Here is a 14,678-nt window from a genome sequence, read left to right as displayed (position 1 = left end):
TAATTATTATATCATTTTGGCAAATTGACTCTTTAATCATGATATTATGTCCTCCTCTTTCTCTAACAACTGTTTCTGTCTTAAAGTATATTTTTTGTAATGTTAATATAGCCACCCCAGCTCTCTTTTATTATTTTCACAGAATATCTTCTCCTATCCTTTTACTTTCAACCTGTATGTGTGTCCTTGGATCTAAAGTGAGTCTTTTGTTGATACCATATAGTTGGATCATGTTTTTTTTAATCCATTCTGCCAATCTATGCTTTTTGTTTGAGAAGTTTAATCCATTTACTCTTTTTTTCAAAGATTGGCACCTGAGCTAACAACTGTTGCCAATCTTTTTTTTTTCTCCCCAAAGCCCCCCAGTACACAGTTGTATATTTTAGTTGTGGGTCCTTCTAGTTGTGGCATGTGGGATGCCGCCTCAACATGGCCCAACGAGTGGTGCCATGTCCATGCCCAGGATCTGAACCCTGGGCCACTGGAAGCGGAGAGCACGAACATAACCACTTGGCCACGGGGCCGGCCCCAATCCATTTACATTTACAGTAATTACTGATAGGAAAGAACATACTTTGTCATTTTGTTATTTGTTCCAAATGTCTTATAGCTTGTTTTAGTCCCTCATTTCCTCTATTACTGCCTTCCTTTGTGTTTAATTGATTTTTTTGTAGTGACGTATTTGGATTCCCTTCTCATTAGATATTTTCTTTGTGGTTACAATGGGGATTACATATGTCATCCTAAAATTATAACAATCTATTTTGAATTGATACCAACTTAACTACAGTCACATACAAAAACTCTACTCTTTTACAGCTCCCCTACTTTATATTATTGCTGTCACAAATTGCATTTTTATATATTGTGTACTCATTAACATAAATTAATAATTACTTTTTAGGCATTAGTCTTTCAAATTTGTAGAAAATGAAAAGTGGACTTACAACCCAAAATTATTATAATACTGCTTTTATATTTGCCTATGTATAATTACATTTACTGGAGATCTTTCTGTCTTCATACGGCTTTGAATTATAGTGTAGCATCCTTTCATTTCTTTTTTTTTTTTTTCTGCTTTATCTCCCCAAACCCCCCTGTACACAGTTGTATATCTTAGTTGCAGTTCCTTCTAGTTGTGGGATGTGGGACGCTGCCTCAACGTGGCCTGACGAGCGGTGCCATGTCCATGCCCAGGATCCAAACCCTGGGCCGCTGCGGCGAAGCCTGCGAACTTAACCACTCAGCCACGGAGCTGGCCCCGCATCCTTTCATTTCAACTTGAAGGACTGCTTTTATCATTTCTTCTAGGGCAAGTCTAGCAGAATGAACTCTCTCAGCTTTCATTTATCTAGGAAGGTTTTAATTCCTCCCTCATTTTTGAGGGACAATTTTGCCAAATATAGAGTTCTTGACTGATGGAGTTTTTTCTTTCAGTATCTTAAATATATCATCCAAGTGCCTTCTGGCCTTCAAGGTTTCTTCTGAGAAATTGGTAGATAATCTTATTGGAAATCTCTTGTATATGAGAAGTCGCTTTTCTCTTGTTGCTTTCAAAATTTTCTCTTTGTCTTTCAACAGTTTGAATATGTATCTCAGTGTGGGTTTCTTGGAAAGACAAGGTCAGGCTTCCTCATATTCTCCAATATATCCTATTGCTTGCCATTTTTATTTGTCAACACATATGAGCTTATTTGGAAATAGGGTCTTTGCAGACCTAACAAAGTTAAGATAAAGTCATATGGGATTAGAGTGGGCCCCATACTCAACAACTGGTGTCCCTAAAAGAAAAAAAAGATTTGGAGCCACACATACACACTCTCTCTCTGAAGACAGACTGAGATTGGAATGATATGTCTACAAGGCAAGGAACACCAAGGACTGCCAGCAACCACTAGGAGCTAGGAGAGGGGCATGAAACAAATCCTCTTCTAGAGCCTTGGGAGGGAGCGCAGCATTGCCAGCATCTTGATTTTGGACGTTAAGCCTGCAGAACTGAGAGAGAATAAGTTTCTGTTGTTTTCAGCCACCCAGTTTGTGGTAATTTGTTATGGCAGCCCAGAGAAACGAATACAATCAGACTACTCAATTTTCTGTGTGTTTGAACTGGAGCAGGAGGTGTTTCACAGAGGGTCAATTCTTCTAAATTCATTTCCACACGAGGTTAAAAACAACAACAACAAAAACTAATCAAGCTAGCTGGGTTTTTTTAGGGCACAGTATAAAACCCATCTGTTTAATTAAGGGATGTGGGAGGACTGGCAAATGTGAAACACAAATTTTGGGCTCTAGTTATAAATATTTAAGTGGATGCCTGTCTGACGTTTACTTTCTGTTTTGAAAAAAACATCATTCTCTCCTGCTATCTCTGAAGAAGAATAGTTACAAAGAACAAGGATCCCTTTCCTAACACCTCACACGATAAGAATGCAAAATGTTGAAGAGAATGAATATTACTCAGAGCAGCAAAATCTTTGACAGTGGACTTGAAAATTGACTACTAAACTAACAGTTATCCAAGTTAGTTTTCTAACTAAGAAGTATCTCTGAACTTAACTATCATTTTATATGAAATAGTAACAGATTTAAAGAAAGCACCTGTATTATTTACATTTCCTACTCTTCTGATTCCATTGCATTGTCTTAAGTTCCAATATCATCTTAAAAATAGTTCAAGTTACAAGATATTTAAGATCTTAAAGCAGTTGGTTATCAGGTATTATGGGTTGAATTGTGTCTGCTCCTTTCCTCCCCACCAAATAAAAAATAGGTTGAGATCCTAACCTCCAGTACCTCAGAATGTGACCTTATTTAGAAATAGTGTCATTGCAGACATAATCAGTTAAATTCAGATGAGGTCATACTGAATTAGGATGGGCCCCTAATCCATTATGTCTGATGTCCTTACAAGAACACAGCGGCACGGGGAGAACACCATGTGAAGATGGAGGCAGAGACTGGATTGATGCATCTACAAGTCAAGGAACACCAAGGATTGCTGGCTGCGACCAGAAACTAGGAGAGAAACGTGGGACAGATTCACCCTCAGATCACTCAGAAGGAACCAACCCTGCAGACATCTTGATTTTGGACTTCTGGCCTCCAGAACTATGAGAGAATAAATTTTTCTTGTTTTAAGCCACCCAGTTTACATGCCATAACATAAAATTTACCGTTAGCTATCCAGTTTGTGGAATGTTTTACAGCAACCTTAGGAAATGAATATGCAGGACTTTTAGCAAAATTATAGTACCTGGGGGGAGGGGAGTCCTTTAATATTTTTTCAGTTCCAGTTTTTCATTCATTTATTTATTCATTAAATATTTGTTGAGTGACTACTACGACTGCTGTTGAGTGTTAAGCACTTTCTAGGCACTGGACATAAAACAAGACAGAGAAATGTCCTTGCCTTAATAAAGCAAAAAATCGAATGGAGGAGAATAGCAACAAACAAATGAATACATAACATAACATAAAACGCAACACAACATAAGCTAGTGTTAGGTGCTATGAAGAAAAATAAAACAGGGAAATGTATTAGAAAGTGGTATATAGAGGTCATGGAAGGCCTCTTTGAGAAGATGACATTTGAGTGGAGACCTGAGTGAAGCACAGAAGTTAGCTAGGCAAGGATTAGGGGGTAGGGAAGAGTTTTCCTGATAGAGGAAACCAGTACCAACGCCCAGTGCACGAGTAAGACCAATGTAGAGGGAACCTAGTGATTGAGAAGCAGAGAAAGGAGATGAACCCAGATCAGTGTAAGCCCCTGGAGGCCTGGTTGAGCATCTGGATTTTATTCTAAGTGCAATGGGAAGCCATTGGAACTTTTTGTTTGTTTAATCAGAGAAGCGACATATCTGATTTATATGTTTTAAAGACTTCTCTGGCTGCTCTGTAGACAATGGCTCCTAGATGAAGAATGGAAGCAAGGAGATCACTAGAAAGCTTTGAGCATCTTTGGAGATGGCGCTATGCAAACTGATATAGAACAAATTTACAGATAACCATCTAAGCCCATAAAGGTCATCCACTTTTCAAGTTAAAAATCACAATAGTCATGGGGTTCTTCCACATCCCTAGAACTTCTTCATATTAGAAATGGGTAGGAGTTTCTGAATAAACCAGTTAATATCCATTTGAACATCTTACTCACAGCTCAAAAACTTAAAATAACTCTAAAGTTGAGGGATAAAAATGAAGTTACATTGAAAAATCTCGGGATTAATTTTTTTTTAGGTAAACATATAATATAATTAAAATTTTACAAGCAGAGCAAAAATGTTATACATATTAACAGTATCAAATCAAAATTTTAACTGCAACTAAAATAATAATCCTACTTATGGTGTTCAGGAATTTCCGCATTGTCTAAGAATTAGTAAAGGTTCACAATTCTTAGGATGGAAGGCGTCAACATTCAAACTTCAGTTAAGTTTAAAGTGAAATTTGTTCATTTGGGAATAAGTGAATATAATTAGTAATAGTGGTCATTAGCTTTAGAAAACAAAATGATTAAATATCCAAAGTTGAAGCTTTTAAAAATTTTCCCAGGGCAAAAAAAAACTCAGTTCAAAAATGGGTGAAAGACTTGAACAGACATTTCTCCAAAGATATACAAGTGGCCAATAAGCACAGGAAAAAATGCTCAACACCTTTAGTCATTAGGATAATACAAATCTAAACTACAATGAGATACCACTTCACATGCATTGGATGGCTATTGTCAAAGAAATGGAAAATAAGAAGTGTTGGTGAGGATGTGGAAGCATTGGGACCCTTGTACACTATTGATGGGAGTGTAAAATGGTCAGTCGAGCCAGCCCTGATGTCCTAGTGCTTAAAGTTTGGCACTCACCTCTTCGGTGGCCCATGTTTACTTCCTGCTCACGGAATCTCACCATTGTCTGACAATGGCTATGCTGTGGTGGTGGCTCACACAGAAGAGCTAGAATGACTTACAACTAGGATATACAACTATGTACTGGGGCTTTGGGGAGGAAAAAAAAAGAGAAAGATTAGCAACAGATGTTAGCTCAGGGCAAATCTTTCCCCACAAAAAATGGTACAGTTGATGTGGAAAACAATTTGGTGGTTCCTCAAAAAATTAAACAGCATTATCATACGATCCAGTAATTTCACTCCAAGGTATATGCCCTGAAAAACAAAGCAGGGACTCAAATAGATGCTTGCACACCAATGTTCATAGCAGAATTATTCACAACAGCCAAAAGGTAGAAACAACCTACACGTCCATCGATGGAAGAATGAATATACAAAATGTGGCATATACACACAATGGAATATTATTCAGCTTCAAAAAGCAATGAAATTCTGATACATGCTATAATGTGGATGAACCTTGAAGACATTATGCTAGGTGAAATAAGCTAGACACAAAATGACAAACATTGTATGAGTCCACTCACATGAGGTACCTAGAGTAGTCAATTCAAGGAAACAGAAAGTAAAATAGAGGTTATTAGGCGTCAGGGCAAGGGAGGAATGGGGAGTTATTATTTAATGGATATAGAGTTTCTGTTGATATAATGAAAATGTTCTAGAACTAGACAGTGGTGATGGTTGTACAAGACTGTGATTGTACTTAACGCCACTGAACTGTGCACTTAGGGTCAAAATAGTAAATTTTATGTTAGGCATATTTTACCACAATAGAAAGGGAAAAGGCATGTGCTATAGCCGACCACTCTCTGAGCTCTAGAATAAAACCCCTGAAGAGGCAGGCCACTACTCTTGCTCTGAAGGCACAGCCTCTTCAATGCTCACAGTGGTTCTGTTCTCAGAAACGGGGGGTTTGATAGAGCATGACGGTGGTCTCCCTTCTCTGTAAGCACCCGAGCCTGTGAGATGGCTCATCAGGGTACCTATTACACATTTTTTTCCTCTACTGTTTTTCTGGAAAGCCTTGGAAAAACTTTTCAGATGTATTCTATGACACTTGCTTCTTCTGTTCATTTCAAATATTCTCACAGCTGACCAACAAAGACGGAGTCATTTACCAAGCTGAAGTTTGTACAATTATCATGATTTTCCTTAATACTTTCCATATGCTGATTTTTAAATTTAGATTGGGCCAATTGTACCTGACATGAATGTTGTCAATAGTGCCCAACTTTGTTGGCGGCAATACGCCCTGACAACTCAGCTCTTGTATGTTTCCTTCATTTGAGCAATCTGTCCAGCCCCATCAGGCAAAATACTATAATGCAATGTGTCTGTGGGCAATTATTATAAATCATACAGCCTACCAGTCAGCACCACAAGTAAGACTGTGGTACACACATGGGAAGACAAAGGAACAGATAAGCTGTGAATCAAAAAAAAAAAAAAAATTAATAAAAGATTTTTTAAAAAGGAGTGCTTTACCAAAAAAGCCCCTCAAAACAAACAAAAAGACTCTTGACCAAGGCCACAAGAAACCAGTTACTTTTACTTTAGACAAAGTTCAGTCAGATGAAAGAGAGAACTGGAAAAAATGCTTTTCTTAATCTGTGGGGAGTTTCGTCTGCCAAATAATCCTCAGACGACCCTCCCTCACTCGAACGTGTTTAAGTGAAATAACAACAGACTTATAATAAAGGCAACAATGATGCAAGTTCACAAGAAGTAGAAATAAAAATGTTTGCACATGCATAAATGAAAATTATCCATGAAAAAACATACCAATCGTTCTGGAAATAAGTCCCCAGAAATGGCAGTGAAGGGAGAGAATGCTCTGGCTTCTGCAGAACTCACCTAACACCGGAGTCTGGAGTTACTCACTCATATCCTCAAAGCCCTTATTCTAGCATCTGAAACTTCTGTTCCCACCAGTGCCTTGCCCTATCATCTCCACGTATTTGTTCATGTACTCCTCTCTGAATTGAACACCCACTCCTTCCCAGCCAGCCCCCAGGTTCCCCAAGTCCAAATCCCAGGGATCCTATGGCCCAGTTTAAACGTCCATCTTCAATGAAGCCTTTCCCAAACTCCTCAGCTGAAAGCAATCTCTCTCTCATAAAGTTCTGTGAGACCGTCTGTACTCCTCTCAACGCACTCCCCTTTCTGTGTGGTATTATATTTATTCATGTACATATATGATCTCTCTGGACCCCTAAACACAGATTTTCTCCAGAGATATCTACTGGACCCTCTTCTCGTCATTCTACACTACATCACTATCCCTCCACCATGACCATGTACCCACTGCCTCACGATGTCTTACCTCTATGAACGTGACTCCAAAATCCCTATTCCAATCTTCAGTCCTATGGTTATCTCATGTTTAAGTCCCTCATTTCTGACTGCCTGCTAGATTTGTGCACCAAGTTGCCCCTTTAAACTTCAAACTCACTAAGTCTACAGTGGAAAGGATCACCTTCCCTTCCCAACTTGCTTCCTCTGTTCTCCTTATGTTAATGACTGCCTTTCTGGTCACTTGGGTGTAAAACTCCTTGCCCATCCTCCCTGCCCACATCCAGTCAGTTACAAAGCCTTGCCAATTTCATTTCTGTAATATTCTAGTCATTTCAGCCCTTCTGACCCCATTTCCCTTTTCCTCAAACTCCAGTTACTGTCTTATCCTGACCATCACTGCATCCACAGTATCTAGATGGTGTCTTACTTAGAGTGGAAAATAATACATATGGGAAAAAATTAATAGTAAATTTACCACCCCAATGTCTTTTCTCACTCAATTCTCTTATCTTGGAAGGTTCTTGTTCCACATTGCCAATATCTACACTATTGCTCAAGGTACAATTCAATTGCTCATTCTAGGAAATCTTCCCAAAAGAGCACATTTCACATTTTAGATTTCTGAATCAGTCAGGATTCTTGGTTGCAAACAACAGTGGCCAACTTTGATCATTTTAAAGAAAAAGAACAACAAAACAATTTATTGGATAATATGGTGGAAACTCATAGAATGGATGGAAGGCTGAAAAACAGGCAGGTAATAGTCATTGGTTAATTGCCCCAGGAAATTCAAGGTGGGGTTTGGAAGCATTTAACTGTTTTTCCAAATTGTTTTTTTTCCTTTTTGTTATGTTAAGGAGATGTAATCACCAACTGCCCTGAACCAGACCAAGCCTCACCACAAGAGCTACACCTATGACCTTTGCCTTATTTTTTATGCTAAGACCTCTCCAGCAGGAGCTTAGGCCTTATTACCATAAGCTGCAGTGTCTGTGGAAGCATGTTTTCCGACTGAGCCTGCACAAGCCAATACCCACCTCTCTCTTTGGAATATTCATTCCCCATCTGAAATAAAAGGGCCCTGCTTCCCTTTGCTCAGGACGCGATGACTTTGGAAATGATTTCTCTTGGTCTTCTATTTGCTGCAAATATGCTTTACTTCGTGAGACAACTACTTCTGGTGGAGAGTCTGATTTAACTTGCCAGGAGGCAAACCCACTTTGGTTTTGGTAACATAATCTGTAGGCTAGACAGAAGCATTTGGCAAGGATGCCACCACCCTTCTTGTCACCATATCCCACTGCTGCTGGATTTAGGAGCCAATACAATCTCTTCTCACCATTCTTCATCTTTCATCACCTGCTTAAGATTCAAAGTCCTGGGTGGGCATGTACATTTGGCTAATCCTAGGTTATTTGTCCACAGGGTTCTAGGACACACGATACCTGACTCCTTGACTTCACAGGAGGTGGCAAAACTCTGCCTCTCCCAAAGACTCAGATAATGGAGAAGTCTCTATGTTTATAAGAGATTCAGATACTGGGCAGCAAAATAAAGTAACAAATGTCCACTACGTTGTGCAGCAGCCATGTCTTAATTCTTCCTCTAAGTCCCACGAAGCCAGAATTCATGACTAGCTCATTTTTATATTCACTGCAGTTCCTAGAAAAAGCACCATGCACTTCACCTGGTTGAGAGAGCTCCTTTTGAATTACTTTATCCTATCTATTGTGTAATAAAATGAAATAAAAAAGATCCCCATGAACAAGACACAATCTGTGTGGCTAACCAGGATGAAAAAACAAAATAGAGTCAAGCAACCATGACAGAAACGGGATACAGTCACCTACTCTGGTTTCAGAAAAACCACAGGATACACTCAAGCTTTTTCTCTCCCACAGTTCCTGATTTTACAAAAGTCCCTAACAGCTACGTGGACTTAACCAATAAAACGTGACCTGCACCAACCAATCAGGACTTAGCAGGCTTGCATACCTTATTTGCATAAGGGGACCTGAGTGGAAACCTGCTCAGAAAGTTTCTCTACCAAAAAACAGCCTCCCAGGGGCCGGCTCAGTGGTATAATGGTTAAGTTTGCACACTCCACTTTGGTGGCCCCAGGTTTGAAGGTTCAGATCTTAGGCGTGGCCCTACACATGGCTCATCAAGCCATGCTGTGGTGGTGTCCCACATAAAACCAGAAGGACTTACAACTAGGGTATACAACTATGTGCTAGGGCTTGGGGGAGAAAAAAAAAAAAAAGAGGAAGATTGGCAATAGATGTTAGCTTAGGGCCAATCTTCCTCACCAAAAAACAAAACAAAACAAAACAGCCTCCTTTCTTTGTTCTCACTGAGCTGTACTCTTGGTTTGCTTCTGAGGGCTTGTCTTCCAAGTTTGCAAACTGTATGTGCAATGAAACTTTCCTAACTAAATCCTTGTATTCCAGAGATTTTTGTTGACACTATCTTGATTTGAACTTTCTTGTTTAAGCTTCTCCATGCCACTTGAAATTTTTCGGATTTTAAATATTTCTCATGTTTTCTGTAAAAGTTTGATAAATATTTGTCAAATAAAACAATAAATGATGCACTTTTTAAAGCACAGAAGCCACAGTGTTTTACATACATTATTTCCCTCACTTTTAACAAAATTGTTAGCTTTTTTCCATAGTAGCATTTAATACAATTATGAAAGCCTTTAAAGCTAATAAAACATTCAAATTCTGTTCTTGAAAGATATACCTTCAGTTCCTCACTTAACCATAAATCTTTATTATGTGTTCTCAGTTCCAGAGTCTAAGCAACTCTACTTTATAATTTTTCTCACATCAAATTTCCATTTAATGCACAAGATAGCTAGCAATAAAAAAAAATCAGTCTTTTTCTTCAGCTGTACTGTGCTCCACTTATTTTCCCACTTCTCCTTGTTGAAAGTGTTTCTAATTACCTTATTATATCTACCTTGTTTTAAAGATTTTCAGTTTAAGCTACTCCATAACACCTTAAAAATTTTCAGATTTATCAAATTTCTAAAGTCTTCTCTAAAATTCTATCTTTCTGAGCAGCTTTTATGCTATTTATGAGCAGAGACCATTTCCTGGGTACATTGAGTACCCAGCACACACAAAATATGTGTTGAACAAATTGATTAATGAGAAATGAGAAGTACATCTTAAGGAATTAGATGTGCCTGGATCAAGCACCTAAATGGTAGCAATTAAATTCATGCTGTCATCATTATTACAGGGTAATGCAGGGGTTCTCAGAGTGTGGTCCATGGACCCCAGGACGCCCTGGAGACCCTTTCAGGGGAAGATCTAAAAGATCAAAACTATTTTCATACAAATACAAAGAAGATATTTTGCCTTTTCATTGTGTTGACATTTGCAATGGTGTGAAAGAGATGGTCAGTGTGACTGCTGGCGCCTTAGCACAGCACATCTGCATTACAAACCATGGCATTCTTCACCATTGGCACTCCCTTTAAAAAGATGCCAATTTTAGCTTATGCACATCGTTGAAGTAAAAACTATTAATGTTATGATATCTCAATCCCTGGGTCCACACCTTCTTCATACACGTGACGAAATGGAAAGTGTGCGTAAAGCATTAGTGTCCCATGCCGAAGTGTGCTGGTTGTCTCAAGGAAAAACACTTTGCCACTGCTGTTATCGTGAACTAAAGTAGCTGCTTTTTTCATGAAACACCATTTACCTGGAAGAATGACTGGCAGACAAACTGTGCTTATTAAGACTTTGGTATTTGACAGACCTTTTCTTTAAATGAAGTAGAGCCTGTCACTTCAAGGAAAACAACTGACAGTATTTGTCGTCAATGATACATTTCAAACTTTCAAGCGAGTATCAGGATTTTGGAAAATTTTTTCCACCACCGTGAGCTAATCCTTAAAGATTTTTCTGAATATCAGTGGTGATATTAATAGATATATTTTTAACATTATATAATGAAATGTGCCAACATTTGTAAAATGAGCATGATAAAATGAACCAATATTTTCCAAATGACTAGTGCAGGATTTACAGAAGCATGCAATGGTAAAACAATCCATTCAGAGTTCAAGATAGTTCAGTGAATTTTAGCGTAACAGAGTACAAAAAGTTCGTGGATGAGATTTCAGATTCCACACTGCAACCAACCTTTAAGAAACCATCATTTGTCGAGTTTCAGTGCTGCATCAAAGAAGATTATCTATAAATATATGAAAAGATTTTTAAAAACTCCTCCCTTTTCCAACTACATGTGTATGTGAGGCTAGATTTTCTTGACATACTTCCACCAAAACAACATATTGCAACAGTTTGAATGCAGAAACAGGTATGACTTCTAGCTATCTTCTCTTAAGCCAGACATTAACAAGATTTGCAAAAATGCAAAACAATGCAACCTTTTTCACTACTTTTTTGTTTTGGAAAATATAGTTCTTCGCAAAAATGTTATGTTCATATGTAATAGATTTACTATAGTTGTTTTTAAACAAATATTTTTAAACTTTCAATTTCTAATGTGGTAAATATTGATAGATGTAACTCACATAAACAAAAGCTCTGTGAGGTCTCACAATTTTTTTTGTTATTGAATATGACCTTTAATATTACTTTTCAATTAGTAGACTTTTTTTTTTGTTAAAGATTGGCACCTGAAAACAACTGTTGCCAATCTTTTTTTTTCTGCTTTTTCTCCCCAAATCCCCCCAGTACCTAGTTGTATATTTTAGTTGTGGGTCCTTCTAGCTGTGGCATGTGGGATGCCGCCTTAACAGTGGCCTGATGAACAGTGCCATGTCCGCGCCCAGGATCGGAACCAGTGAAACCTTGGGCCGCTGAAGTGGAGTGCACGAACTTAACCACTCAGCCACAGGGCTGGCCCCTAGGCTTCTATTTTTGAAGCAGTTTTAGGTTTACAGAAAAATTGAGCAGAAAGTACAGAGTTCCCATATACGCACCCAATCCTACACACGGGTGCACACGCGCATGCACACACACACACACACACACACACAGAGTTTCTCTAATATTAACATCTTGTCTTAGTGTAGTATATTTGTTACAATTGATGAGCCAATATTGATACAATATTATTACTCAAAGCCCATAGTTTACATTAGGGTTCATGCGTTGCGTTGTACATTCTATGGGTTTTGATGAATCTATAATGATATGTAGTCACCATTACAGTATCATACAGGATAATTTCACTGCCCTAAAAGTCCCCTAAACTCCACTTATTCCTCCCTCCCTCCTCTAAACCCCTGGCAACTACTGATCTTTATACTCTCTTTTACCTTCTCCAGAATGTCATACAGTTGGAACCACGCATATAGTAGCCTTTTCAGATTGCCTTCTTTCACTTAGTAATATGTATTTAAGATTCCTCTGTATGTTTTCGTGGCTTAACAGCTCATTTTTTAAAATCACTGAGCAATATTCCATCGTATGGATGTACCTCAATTTGTTTATTCATTCATCTATTGAAGGACATCTTGTTTACATAGTTGCCATGTTTTGGCAACTATGAACAAAGCTGCTATAGACTTTTGTGTGCAGGTTTTTGCGTGGATATAAGTTTAGAACTCCTTGGGTAAATTCCAAGGAGTGTAGTTGCTGGATCACATGACAAGAGTATGTTTAATTTTGTAAGAAATTACCAAACTGTTTTGAAGCAACTGTCAGACTGTCTTCCAAACTGATTGTGCCATATCACATTCCCATTGGCAATAAATGAGAGTTCCTGCTGCTCCATCAGCATTTGGTGTTGTCAATGTTTTGGATTTTAGCCATTCTAATAGGTATGTAGTGATATGTCATTGTTGTTTTAATTTGCAATTTCCTAATGACATTTGATGTTCAGTATGTTTTCTTATGCTTATTTGCTATCTGTATATCTTTGGTGAGATGTCTGTTCAAGTCTTTTGCCCATTTTTAATTGGATTGTTTGTTTTCTTATTCCTCAGTTTTAAGAGTCCTTTGCATATTTTGGATACTAGTCCTTTATTAGACATATATTTTGCAAATATTTTCCCCCCGTCTGTGACTTTTCTTATCATTCTCTTCACATTGTTTTTCACAGAGCGGAAGTTTTTAATTTTAATGAAGTCCAGCTTACCTCTTTTTTCTTTCATAGATTGTGCATTTAGTATTGTATCTAAAAAGTTATGCCAAACCCAAGGTCCCTTAGATTTTCTCCTTTGTTATCTTCCAGGAGTTTCATGGCTTTGCATTTTACAGTTAGCTCTAGGTCCATTTCGAGTTAATTTTTGTGAAGGGTGTAAGATCTATGTCTAGATTTATTTTTTGCACGTAGATGTCTGGTTGTTTCAGCACCATTTATTGAGAAGACTATCCTTTCTCCATTGAACTGCCTTTGCTCTTTTGTCAAAGATCAGTCAAATATATTGGGATCTCTATTTTGTTCCACTGATTTATTTGTCTATTTTTTGCTGGTACCACACTGTCTTGATTATTATAGTTTGATGGTAAGTCTTGAAGTTGGGTAGTGTCAGTCTTTCAACTTTGTTCTCCTTCAATATTTTGTTGGTTATTTTGGGTCTTGTGCCTCTGTGTAGAAACTCAGAATCAGTTTGTTGAATATCTACAAAATAACTTGCTGGGATTTTTATTGAGATTGGGTTAAGTTTATAGAACAATTTGGGAAGATCTGACATCTTGACAGTATTGAGTCTTCTTATCCATGTACATGGAATATCTCTCCATTTATTTAGCTCTTTCTTGATTTCTTATCTGAGTTTTGTAGTTTTCCTTATATAAATCTTGTATGTTAGATTTATGCCTAAGTATTTCATTTTTTTGGTGCTAATGTAAATGTTATTGTGTTTTTAGTTTCAATTTCAGTTGTTCATTGCTGGTAATTGAATAGGACCACTTTATTTAATGTTTTCTTCTTATTCTGTACAGTTTCTTTTTTCTCCGTCAATAACTTTTTAAAATTGAGATATAATTGACATAGAACATTGGTTTCATTTGTGCAACATAATGATTTGATATTTGTATATATTGTGAAATGATCATCACAATAATTCTAGTTAACAATATTTAATATTTTCTTAGAGTGTAAAGGGTCCTGAGGTCATAACATTTGAGAACTGCTATTGTTTTGGAATGAGCATGGTCTTTGGAGCCATGTGGAACTAGGTTTCAATTCTAGCTCTAACACAGTTTCTCTATCACTATGGGGACGTTACTCAACTTCTCTCAGTCTTGGTCTGCCTGTAGGTAAAATGGGATAAAAATAATAACTACCTTATAGGGTTGTCTTTAGGATAAATCTAGTAATATCTGGAGTACCTTTCATGGTATCTGGCATATAGAAACAACACAATTAATAGTACCTATTGTTATTCATGTTTTTTTGACCTGGTAATGCTATACTGGAGAATAAACCTCAAGGAAATAACTCCAAAGGTGGTAAGGAGAAGGTTATTTAAACAAAACTGTTTATATTAG

The sequence above is a fragment of the Equus caballus genome, chromosome 9 (assembly GCF_041296265.1).
Source record: "Equus caballus isolate H_3958 breed thoroughbred chromosome 9, TB-T2T, whole genome shotgun sequence".
Taxonomy (NCBI): Eukaryota; Metazoa; Chordata; class Mammalia; order Perissodactyla; family Equidae; genus Equus; species Equus caballus.
Note: the sequence above shows the minus strand (reverse complement) of the source record.